Source organism: Lissotriton helveticus, chromosome 3_1 (genome assembly GCF_964261635.1).
Source record: "Lissotriton helveticus chromosome 3_1, aLisHel1.1, whole genome shotgun sequence".
Classification (NCBI taxonomy): domain Eukaryota; kingdom Metazoa; phylum Chordata; class Amphibia; order Caudata; family Salamandridae; genus Lissotriton; species Lissotriton helveticus.
This window is the reverse complement of record NC_136061.1, coordinates 1,845,550,554-1,845,563,206: the sequence shown is the minus strand read 5'-3', so window position 1 is coordinate 1,845,563,206 and position 12,653 is coordinate 1,845,550,554. Positions and strand designations below refer to the sequence as shown.

Sequence of the window (12,653 nt, the reverse complement as noted above, 5' to 3'; positions counted from 1 at the left end):
CGTCATTGCCAGCTCCACCTCGTTGTGATGTTTCACTTGCTCTCGTCGTTTTTTTTACTTCAGATTCACTCTCTTGTTAACACTACCATATTGTGTCATTACAAACCATTATTTCAGCCATGCACTCTTAACTCTTTTTTCTGTACACTCTGTGTAAACTTCTCTGGTTCTTTTGTATCACTGTATTAGCTTCCTGTCTCATCTGCAGTTTTCCCACTGCTCTGCAGCCCGATTTTGCTGCTGTTTTTTGCCCTTTTCCCACCTGCTTCCCGCCTCCCCGTGCCCCTCGCCACTCCCAGGACCTTTTTATTGTAGGCCAATGCACTGCCATGCAGCCGATGCACCTATGGGACACTGAATGCCTGCCAAAGGCAAGTATGACTGCGCCTGTCTGTGCCGAGACTGCGCCCAGAACCAGGAACCTTAGTTCTATCTCCTCATGCTGCTACACCACCGTGTACCTCCTAGCCCTGGATTCCAGGCGCATCGAGAACAACTGCTGCCACACATCTCCGTGCACCACCAGATTCTCCTGGCATCACTGCCGATCACCTGCAACACCAAAGTAACCAACAACTCCAGAGACACCTCAAGCATGACCGTGTCACCCACGCTGCCCAAGACCACCATGACATAACTCCAGTTCATTCTATTCAGTGCATGATCACAAACACGCCATGGAGATCTGGGACATGATCATATCCCTAACCCTGGACGTCATCTTCATCACGATGACCTGGCTGTACCCCATCTCAGCACTAGACATTGCAATTGCCACACCTGAACACTACAAGATAACACACTGGCACTTAACCAACAAGCACTGATGTGGAATTGCCATCATTCGCAAGGACACAATCTGCTGCATCAGCTCCTCAGACGACACAATCCTGATAATGGAGCATCTCAACTTTCAACTTTAACAGATAGAAAAACCACCATCAGAGGCAACCTCGCCTACACACGACCAAGACTACACACCAGCTTCTCCAGCACCATCTCTGACCTCATCGTCCCCATCGCCATTGACTCTGAGCACTACATCTTTCTAGGGGATCTTAACTTCCACCTCGTTGACCCCAGTGACACCAACACACACAACCAACCTTCTGGAAAGCATGAGCAACATTGGCCTCAAACATTTTGTCACTGACCCTACCTACATTGTGAGACGCACATTCAACCCCATTTTCACATCAAACAACAGAGTCAAGCACAACCACTTCTAACACCTTACCTGCAATGAGCACTACAGCATCCACTTCACCATCTCAGGACCTACCCACACAGGCACCATGTCCTCCAGATCCATGCGCAGAAACTGGAAAAAGATATCTGAAGACGAGTGGAACAACACCCTCAACTCACACCACCCAGACACAACATACCAACCAGAACAGGCTGTGAAGAACCTCTCCTAATGGATCACAGAAACCGCTGACATAATCACAGCCGCCAAGCTAGCCAAATCCAAAGGCCTGCCATGAGAGTCAGCTGGTTCACCATAGAGCTGAAATGCACCTAACACAACTGCCAGCAACTAGAAAGGAAGTGGAGCAGCAGCAAAGACACTGGAGACCATGCTACCTTTCAAAACCGCACTCAACCAGTACTGTTGCCTCCTTAAAGAAGTATTTTCCTTCTCTAGCAATACTAAACTAGGCCAGGAGAAATCCCAAGGTGATCTTACAGCCATTTCTGAATGGATGACTAATAACTACTTACAATTGAACTCCCCAAAATCAAAAGTGCTTTTGGTGAGTCGGGATATCCACCTGTGGGGCAATCAATGGTGGCCTAAAGCCCTAGGCTCCCCTCCCTAGCCGAAAAGTATGGTTAAGAATCTGGGAGTGATGATGGATAGTGCCCTTTCATGTGAACCGCAGGCTAAGGCTGTGGTAGGTTCCTGTTTTGGTATCCTACGGGGCCTAAAACCCATCCTGGGGCTATTCGATACACCCACTAGACAAGCAATTGTTCAATCTACCGTGCTGGCATGCTTGGACTATTGTAATGGGCTGCTACTTGGCGCTAGCCTTGATGAAAAGGCTTCAATAGACCCAGAATGCAGCTGCCTGCATGCTCCTTGCACTACCTAAATACTGTCAAGCCTCTGACCTCCTTCGACGGCTTCACTGGTTACCTATAGAACAGGGAGTTCACTTCTAAACTTTATGTACCACACATAAGATCCTGCGTGGCCTGGGTCTGCAAACCCTGACCAATCTATGCTTGGTGTATATCCTGGCCCGGGCCCTGTGCTCGGCAGACCTACACCTGGCCTCTGTCCCGCGGGTGCACAGTACCAGAGCCGGGGGCGCTTATTAAGGGATAACATCCTTCTTGATTTCCGCTGCATGCAGGACCACTGGGCGTTCAGGAAGCTGATCAAGACATTGTTTTTTTCCAATATCTAGTTTACTCCTTCTCTGTCCACCTCTACTGTGGCTCAGCGCTGGGTCACCCCGATGCGGGGGCAGCCATGCGTTCCACAAATGCTGATACCGTAACATAACATAACATAACACATTATAAAACAACATAACTCCCTAACAGATGACATAGAAGCCAGCACAAAGTGCTGCAAGGAGCTCTTCACCATCATGAAGGAGTACTACAACCCCGCAGCTTCAGGGAATGACAATCTCCACTCCCAAAAACTGTGTGACACCCTGGCGGACTTCTTCCACAATAAGAGCTCAGTCATCTATGAAATATTCAAACCCCCAACCCACTTCTGCCGACACCATCAGCCTGCACAAAGCCATGAGCACAAACCCCGAACACCTTCTCACCCATTGGGACCTTCTCACAACTCACAACTCAATCCACAATCTCTATCATGAACCCCGTGCACTCATAGGAACCCTGTCCCCACACATATTCAACCTCGGAGCCTTCTTCCCTGGGGACTGGAAACATCCTGAGTGAGACTCCTCCTGAAGTAACCATCCACCGACCCAGCAGAACTGAAGAACTCCGAGCTCATTTCCTTGCTCCTCTTTCAAATGAAGGTTCTTGAGAAGGCAATCAACATCCTCCTGACCCCCTTTCCATCCAGATTCCATGCCAACCACAGTACCGACACTACCCTAATCGCAGCCACTGATGACATCAGGGCCCTCCTGGACCATGGCTAAACTGCAGCCCTCATCCTCCTGGATCCATCAGCCGCCTTCAACACTGGCTCCCATCAAACCTTTATAAACAGACTCCACCACATCAGAATCCAGGGAGATGCCCTCAAATGGATTGCCTCATACCTCACCAGAAGAAGCCAGAGAATCTGTCTACCAAGATCACTTCGGAACCCAAAAAGATCATCTGTGGCATCCCTCAAGGATTGTCCCTCAGCCCCACCCTCTTCAACATGCACATAAACCCCTGACCAATACCATCATATCGCATTGACTCAAAATGATCTACTACACCAACGACACCCAACTCATCCTCTTACTGTTAGAAGAACCATCCACCACCAGAGCCTACTTCACGTATGTAGGATAAGCGGCAACTGACTCAAGCTCAACACGGACAAGACGGAAGTCCTCATCTTTGTAACCAACACCTCACCATGGAGCAACACATGGTGGCTGGCTGAACTCAGCCCATCCCCTGCCCGACAGACAATGCCTGCAATCTTGGCATCACCAGGGACTGTAAGCTATCTATGAAGAAACAGGCAAACACAGTCTCATCCACCTGCTTCCACGTCCTACAAATGCTCCACAAGATCTTCAGGTGACACTCAGTCAACACCCCAAGGACCATCACGCAGGCCGTCATCACCAGCAGCCTGGACTGCGGAAACACACTCTACGTAGAAATCACTGCATGCCTCTGGAGAAGATTATAGACAATACAAAACTCAGCTGCCAGACTCATCCTCGATCTCCCCAGACAAACCCACATCACACCTCACCTCAGAAAGCTACACTGGCTCCAGATCCAGAAGAATTGCCAGTTCAAGATTTTGACACACATATATAAAGCCCTGCATAACAAAGCACCAGTATACATCAATAAAGGTATGACCTTCCACCAAGTGACCAGACACCTACGATCGGCCTCCCTCTTCCTTGCAGACACCCCCCGGATCAGCTGATTCAACAGCGAATGATGCTTCTTATCACACCAGGCTACCAAAAGAACACCTTCACCTCAGGACTACCTTATCGCTGCAGTAATTCAGGAAAGGACTCAAGACCTGGCTGTTTGAAAGAACAGATCACCATGAAGAAGTTAGAAACTCCAGCGCCTTAAGACCTTCACCGGTGATTTGTTGAGCTTTACAAATCCTTGATTGATTGATTACATTCACAAAACTATGACAGCAGATTTGCAATTAATATTTTGTCCCTCTGAAATGTGCAGCTGCAGTTTGATATCCTGATGGCTCTGTCTCACATGTGGACCTGGGTGCAGAGGATGGACCAGTGCTTAATTTGTAATGAATTGTGTGCAGGTGCCCAAATCCCCGCCCAGAACACCGCAGCCAGCACTATTATGTGTTGGCGTGTTAAATACCAAGGCTATGTAGTCTAGAATCCACGCATTGTCTCTATTATCATCTCACAGGCACTCCCGTATCTTTATCTCACTCTTGCTGGTCCAAGCTTTGTGATGCTTATTTCCTCTTTCTGTATTTTTCCCTCTCTTAGGGCCAGATGTAGGAGCCCTAATACCGGTCGGAAACGGACGATTTCGGCCGTTTCCGACCGGTATTAGGGTTTTCTAATGTAGGAGCATGCTTTACAGAATCGGTATTTTACCGAATCTGTATTTACAGATTCGGTAAAATTACCGAATCTGTAAACACAGACTCGGTAAAAATACCGATTCTGTACAAGCACATGTAGGTAGCACATCTTTGAGTGCCGCAGGCCTTTCAGATTCGGTATTTTACCACCCAATCCAATTGGGTGGTAAAATACCGAATCCAGGTGTGCATGCACATGTGTGCATGCACACCTAGCCATGTGACAGACAGACATGCCCTTAGGGCATGTCTGTGTGCCACATGGCTCACATGCCCGTCTTTGGGGTGCTAGAGGGTGTCAAAGTGACACCCCCTGCACCCTTGCTAAAATCGGAATTTACCGATTCTGTAATTACATAATCGGTATTTCCCATTGATTCCTATGGGCTTCAAAGCCCATAGGATTCAATGGGCAATACCGATTTGGTATTTACAGAATCGGTAAATACCGAATCTTAACGATTCGGTATTTACAGATTCTGAAATACCTACATCTCCCCCCTTCATATTTACCACTTCTTAAATACCGAATCGGTAAAATTCGGTATTTAAGAAGTGGTAAATAAGAATTACCTACATCGGGCCCTTAGTCTCGGGAACTGTGTGATGAAGAAAAATAAGTGCTGATCCCCAAAAAATGAGTGAATTTGGGCCTACCAGCAACCACCAGCTGAAATTAAGGACTGGGATGAACCAGGCAACAAACATACAAATGTTGGACAAGGCCCACCATAAATATCAAGGCAGCGAGACCACACACTAATCTACTATGTAGTAGTTTCCTTCAGTCGCATCAACATGCCGATGGGGACTGCTGTTATCAGTTGTCTTTCTCCAGATACTTAATGCATCAACGATCAGAAAAACACTGACATGTATATGTAAAGCAGAAAGGATGACATGGGCCTTAATGTAAGGAAAGTAATTGCTCCCCGGTTCCTGTTAGTAAATGACTGACATATTGGAATGTAGGGAGACTTTTACACCCTAGATCCCGGTATCACTGCACCTGCTGCACTACTGATTAATATACAAATGCAATTTGACCATAAATGCCTATGCTTAGTTTAGATTTGGGAATGTAAACCCGTACTTCAAAGCTCATGTGTTCCATGCAAAGGCCAGACATTTCTGTCACCTGAATTCTAATGTGTCCTCTCGTGCAGGAGCCATGCGCTAGTTCAGGATTACCAAAGGAAAAACCGTATTTGCAAAACGTGTAGATTCAAGTACATTTCTCTGTAAACTAAGCATATGCAGGAATCTGCCCCTGCCACACCAAATAGTGCATATAATTTTGCACACACAGACGATTTCTGTGTGACTTGCACATGTGTAAAACGCACCCTTTTGTCAAAGTTTACTAGCACACTTTGAGAAACAAGCATTGGCAATGTCAAAAGGTCTTAATGAAAGTGCCTCTGCAGTCACTAATACATTTTGGCAGACAATGCATCATCATAAACTCTGACACTCCTCCTTGCTTTCATGCATTCATTAATCTATCCACACATCCATCCACACACTCATTCTTGCAATCACCAACTTACCCATCAACAATAAAATACGTATAAAAGTTCAACAAGCCTATGCAAGAAAAATTAGAAGAATAAAAGTATAAAAACAGAAAACATGCCCCTTCGTAATTGGTATGTTTACAATAAAGAAATATAAAAATAAAATTAAACATAGCAGAAGGTGGCCATCTTACAATGATATTGTACAAAATGTATCATTGCTATAAACTACCAACAGGTCTGACACATTTACAAGCAAGGTGTTGGCCATTTTAGAGCAATAATCAGAGGTACACTATGGACAATAGCATTCCAAGATGGCTACATAGTATATACGTTGTGGCTGCGTTGGATGAGTTGCATTGTAGATTAAATGAGAAGCAACTGAGCAGACCCCAAGCACTCACTGGAGAACTGTAAGACGCTCTAAAAATAGTAAAAGGCTAAAAAAATAAGGAAATAAATAAACCTGGGACCTCTACAAAGAGCAAATACAATGCTAAAAGTCTGGCTGACCAGCTGTGCCACTGATTTGCAGTCGTTTTCAGGAAGAAATGTAATCAGGCAAAATGCCTTCACTTGTAGGACAATGGTGCCAATGACAGAAGTGGACAGATCCTTACCCCATGTTTTATGTTCCCATGCATGGAAAGCAGAATGAGGATAACACAATAGACCAATGGTAAAAGAAGGCTAATCCAAAGCACCTCTGTGTATGTGTATGCATGTAATGTCCTTTTATGTTTTTTATTGATTTGTAATTATTACAAGAGGCTGCCATACAACTAAACTTCCAAGCCTTCTTAAAGGGTTTATAAAGGACTGTTGCAGTTCAAATCTCCTACCCTCAGTTTTTGTCAAAAGGGGAAACTGACACCAACAATCTTGCCTGCTACGGTAATTAGTGAGATTTGATGTAACCAAATACCTACTTACATGCTTTTATAAGGTGCAATAACAATCTACGTTTAAGGCCGATTGACTTTAATGTCTGCTTTCCATGATAAGTAAATCAGGCCTATTTCCTTTATTGGGAATTTTCATAATAAGATTATTACCCCCTGGCACCTAACGTAACATTTGCCAGTGAACCATCTCTGACCTATAGCCTGTAATATTGGCCTGTCACAATAAGCAATTCACGCCCACTGTATTAATCACAAATTTTCCCAGAAGGAAACCATCAGGCACACAACCATACACTTTAAAAACATATACAGACATATGCCTGGCACAACTAAATACAACCTAATAGGGGTTAACAAGGATTATCACAGGAGAAATCTTCTACCCTCAAGTTTTTTATAGGGTTGTTACAGTCACAAACGTGCCTAACAGAGTAATCTGTGAGATTCCATGTAACAAAATGGATGCCTACAGCCTTTAGCCCAGTGAAATAACCATTTACCCCTAAATGCCTATTGGTTTAACAAATGATTTCCCAAATAAATAGGTCCTACCTTCTGCCATTGCTATAACTTTTCATAATCAAAAGATTAGACCAGTGGCATTGGACATAACTTTTCTCAGTGATCCAGTGATGTCTATAGACTTTATCATTGCCTTGACACAGTAACCTACTCATTCCTAGTGTATTGAGTTTAAGTTTTTCTACAAGATAACCATCAGGCATTCAGTCAAAAAATTACAAATATATACAACATTAGATTCAGCAAGTCAAAATACAAACCTTCCAAGAGGGCCTAACAAGTATTATCACAGTGCAAATCTTCTACCTCAAGAATTTGTCAGGATGGGTAACCAACTCTAAAACACCTGCATAATATGGTAATCTATAGGATTCAATTAAAATACTTCTTTAAAGGCTTTAGCACAGTGTGATAATGATCTACACTTGAAGGCCTTTGGATTTAAAATAAGTTTTTCACAATACATAAGTCAGGTCTACTGTCTTTGCCATCATTTTCATAATAAACTGATCAGACCTATGGCACTGTACAAAAACTTTTCAATTGAACAAATCATGCCTTTTGCTTTATCATTGCTTGTCACCATAACCTACTCAGATCTACTATGTTGAGCAGATGCTTGCCCACAAGGCTTTATAGCCATAAAATAGATAGAAAATTTAAGTCGGAAAAGCAAACTACAATCCTCCTAAAATGATCTAACAAGGATAATCATATTGCACATCTTCTACACCAATTTCTGTTGGAGTGGGTATCTAAAACAAAAAACCATGCTTATAAACAAAATATGTGAGATTCCATGTAACAAAATATATCCCTACAGGTTTTACCATACTTTAATGACAATCCACACTAAAATGTTCTTTGGAAAGTTCTGGAATCTGCAAGGAAACGCAAACTTACCTCCACTCAGCATTTTCCCAAGTCTCCCGATAAAAATGATACGTTACTTGCATGTGTAGGCCTAGTGCCTGCGACAGGAAATGGCTGAAAACCTTTTCTGTAGACATCAAAAGTATCTATCAAAAAATGACCTCATTTTGCAAGTGGGTAGCCTGCATTTTGGTCTTGTGCATGGCGACCATCTAGGGAAAGCTACCAACACCAGTAATTTCTGTAAACTAGACACCCGGGGAGTCCATGGAGGTGTAGCTTGTGTGGATACCCCAACTTTTTCTTACCCAGAATCCCCTGCAAACCTCAAATGTAGCCAAAAAAAAGACACATTTTCCTCACATTTCTTTTTCTGCTGGCACACATTTCCTACCACCCAGCATTCCCCTTGGACTCCAGATAAAAAAGATACCTAACCTATATATTGAAAAACATGAAGGGGCTGGGATTCTTATCTAGATTTTTACCTTATCAATTTTCCAGAATCCCAAGACAGGTTGACTGGACCTTTTTTGTCCAGTGTAGAGGGGAGGTTTCCAAACTCATAATCAAACAGCTTTTCAAATCGACAATCAAATTCAATTTCAAAGAACCACTGACTACGAACTGAAGTTAAGAATTTATTACAAAGCCAAAAATAATTGGACATACAAGCACCTCAACAAGAGGTTCAAGAAATAGACTGGCACTAATACAAACATAGTCCTACGAAGGAGTCTCAGACGACCCAGAATGAAAAGCAAAGTTAATTCTAGGAACACCAGGCATCCAATTCCCGATCCTATTTGAAGTCTGGACTGCATTTACAAAAAGAAAGGAAAAGGTTAAGCTGGCCCTGCACTAACTCTAAGGTGACATCCCTACTTAACAATTCCCTCCAGGTAAGAGTAAAGGTGTCAGCCGTGAAGACTCCCTAAGAAGTGCATTCACGTTTCTCAAATGAGTGGCCTAACTACTGAGCTCGTTCTAAGATGCTCCTTCATGTACCCCACTCTGCCCTAAGTTCCCTCAATGCTGTCTAAGTTGCCTACATCCTGCTCTAACAACCTCCTGACAATATCTGCTCTCCACCCTCAGGGTCTGTCCGTAACACAAAACTCCCAATATTGTAGATACGCCCAAGGCACGCCCCTCTGGGCAGGTGTTGGTCTTCGGATTTTTCCAGCATGGCACCCTTCCATCCAGCGTCCATTTAGGTGTCCTTGGATCCTAGGCACCTTCTCGCCAAATGCTGCAGATGAACATTCCTCTGGCACCTACTCGTCCTCACTCCTACCAGCCTAACTTCCAAACAATGGATCTTTCTACCTAACAAGCTCCGTGGCCTTGCACCTGCAACACGCAAGAAGCAACCTTGTGCACATCCAAAGTTACAATTCAATATTTGCTGAGAACAGCACCCTTCCCAACAAGCAGCTATTTCACAAGAATAACCAATGCTAACTAAAAAAAATTACTGTTAGGCCTCTACTGGCTTTTCTTCATGTCCCAGGCCTTTACACGTTTAAATGCATTTCTTAATGATTCTACATTATAAGCAGTGCACTCTATTCCATTACAACGACAACATTACATTTAATCTCTAAACGTAAGTTCTTTTCTACATTAAAACGTCACATTCTATCTCCTACACGTGCAACTCTTAATATGGCACGTTTATTAATCCTACAATACGCACGTTTAGTAGCATTTCTACCTCATATAAAGCATTACACTCCTGTTAAAGCTCTACATTAGTTTGCAACGTTATGAATATCGATTACACATTACACTAATTCCCAACCTACTGTTATATCTCTAAAAACACACATTAGTATACCCTTTAAATATGCGGGTGCTGACTACAGGAGATATGGTGCACCCCTACAATTTTCCAAAACAACATGGTGCTCTCTCAAACATAACCACTCACTTGCCATAGACAGCAAGATTCACCAGCACCTACTTTACTCAGACACAGCACGTACCAACGATATCCTCTTCGAAAGGAGGAACACAATAAAATTACACACATGACAACACAATACACATTGTGCACAAATCCAATTTCACATACAATAAAACAGAAGCTAAATATGCTTCTATTATTACAGCATTTACAAAAATCACATTCATGCAGGGAAATTATACTCATTTACAGTAAACAGTACAAAAATGTTTTCTTACCAAACACAACCTGCAAATCGACCAGTACTGAAACTGCAAGCAAGGAGTCACATCAAAGGAAATCAAAACCTTTGCCCTACAATAAAAAGGAGGAATAAAAATTACAATAAGAAATAAATGTAAATGTAGTAGTACTTGTATAGCGCACAAATCACCCATGAGGGTATCTCAGCGCTTGTACGCATACCGCTGTGGAACCCTTCCTGGCTTTTCCCTGTGAGGTGCCCACTCCTGGGCACCCCCAAAGTGAAGCCAGACATCCTAGCGTTGTTGGGGCCATTGTGGAGATTAAGCAAGCTATTGCCCAGAGTTGCAGAGTGGGACCCATGATTAGAATAGGCACCGAGGCGAGAATTATCAAGTCAGAGGAAATTGAGCCCAAGACCCGCCGAGGCGGGAATTGAACCCTGGTCCCGGGTTAGACCTCTGCATCAGGGTCTGCCGCTCTAACCATTGAGCCACACTTCTCCACTAAATATTATAAAACCTTATTTCTGCCCCTTACCAACCAAATGGCATTGACTTACAACACTATCCAGAAGCCACTCAACACAAACAGCCAGCAAAATCCCCAGTCCAAACACACCATGAGCCAAACACCAGTGCACTGTGCTTGTGAAATCTATTATTTTTTATATGAATCCTAAAACGGGCTTACATCCCGCCCCTCACTTTCCTGACTTTTCATTGGTTCCTGTGCTTGCCACTTACTTCTCCTCCATTTCCATTGGCTATAGCATATTTTCCTGCATTTAACAATGCTTATTCCTCGTCTGCTTCTCTCATCAGTTTCCCATAGCCGAAATGCTGTTAACATCTGTGGAACTATATTTTTACAAAGTTTTGCCTCTTTCTGCTTTTTTGGAGTGCATGATACTTTAAATTAAATTAGAAGATTTTTATAGCCCAATTTCTCGTTCGGAGAGATTAGGTGATGTGCCCAGAAACACAGGATGTTGCCCAGCAGAGACTCGGACCAGGATAACTTCGAGGCAGCAGCTCTGCCTACTGCACCACATTCTCTCCACTTCCGTGATACTTGTTTTCTATGTGGGCTCAACTCGTACTCTCAGACCAATGGCTCAGCTCTACCCATGAATTGTCTGTCTTTCTTCCCAGTACTGATTAATTCCATCATTCCAAAACCAACTTATTCCCCTGGCTCTGGGGAGTCTCCACCATCAGATGGTCACTGTGCATAGAAGACCATTGGTCCCACTTCTGCACAGTGAAGTCCTGTGATTTTTACTTTAAACTCTGTTGCTGATAACTGTGCATTTCTGACAAAGCAAAGTGCAGAAGACAGTTCAGACATACAAATGTAAAAATCATTCATAGACAATATTCTCTTGGAAGATGTGAGCAGTGCCAGCGTCCAGGTTTTTCAGAAATGCTATTTGTGTCTATCGATTGCCAAAACTAACACAGCCGTTTATTGAGATGAAAGTGTGTAATGGTCTCCTGACATTCCGATTTTTTGTACTCTTGACGTTATATATTAACCATGCCAGTGCTGCCTCGGAGTCTTTTACTCTGCTAGGATAGCGCTTCCTAGGATAGCGCTGCCTGGGACAGAGCTGCCTGGGCCCCTCTCTGCCTCGTTGACCATCAAGGGCCACCTGTAATCATCATGGTGTTGTAATTTGTGAGCCGTACTGCAGGTGTCGCTCTTGAGCCGCTGTACTGCAATAATTTTATTATTAGTGCCCTGCACGTGTTCCCTGTGTGAAGATCTGTGTTTTTCACTCAATATTCTGTCGCCACACAGAGACTTAAAACTGAAAATGTAAAAATATGCAACAAACGGGGCCAGAAGGTAGTCTGGCCTTGATCTATGTGTGTGAAACTTGACCCGTCAGGGACACGTTACCTGCTCTTTGGTCACCA

The 12,653-nt window shown here is 43.6% G+C and overlaps 1 protein-coding gene across 1 annotated transcript in view; it reads left to right on the top strand.

Moving 5' to 3' along the window:
- Positions 1 to 12,653, top strand: part of LOC144823889 (mucin-5B-like) — a 1,747,676-nt gene that overhangs the window by 318,375 nt on the left and 1,416,648 nt on the right. The window lies entirely within an intron of this gene.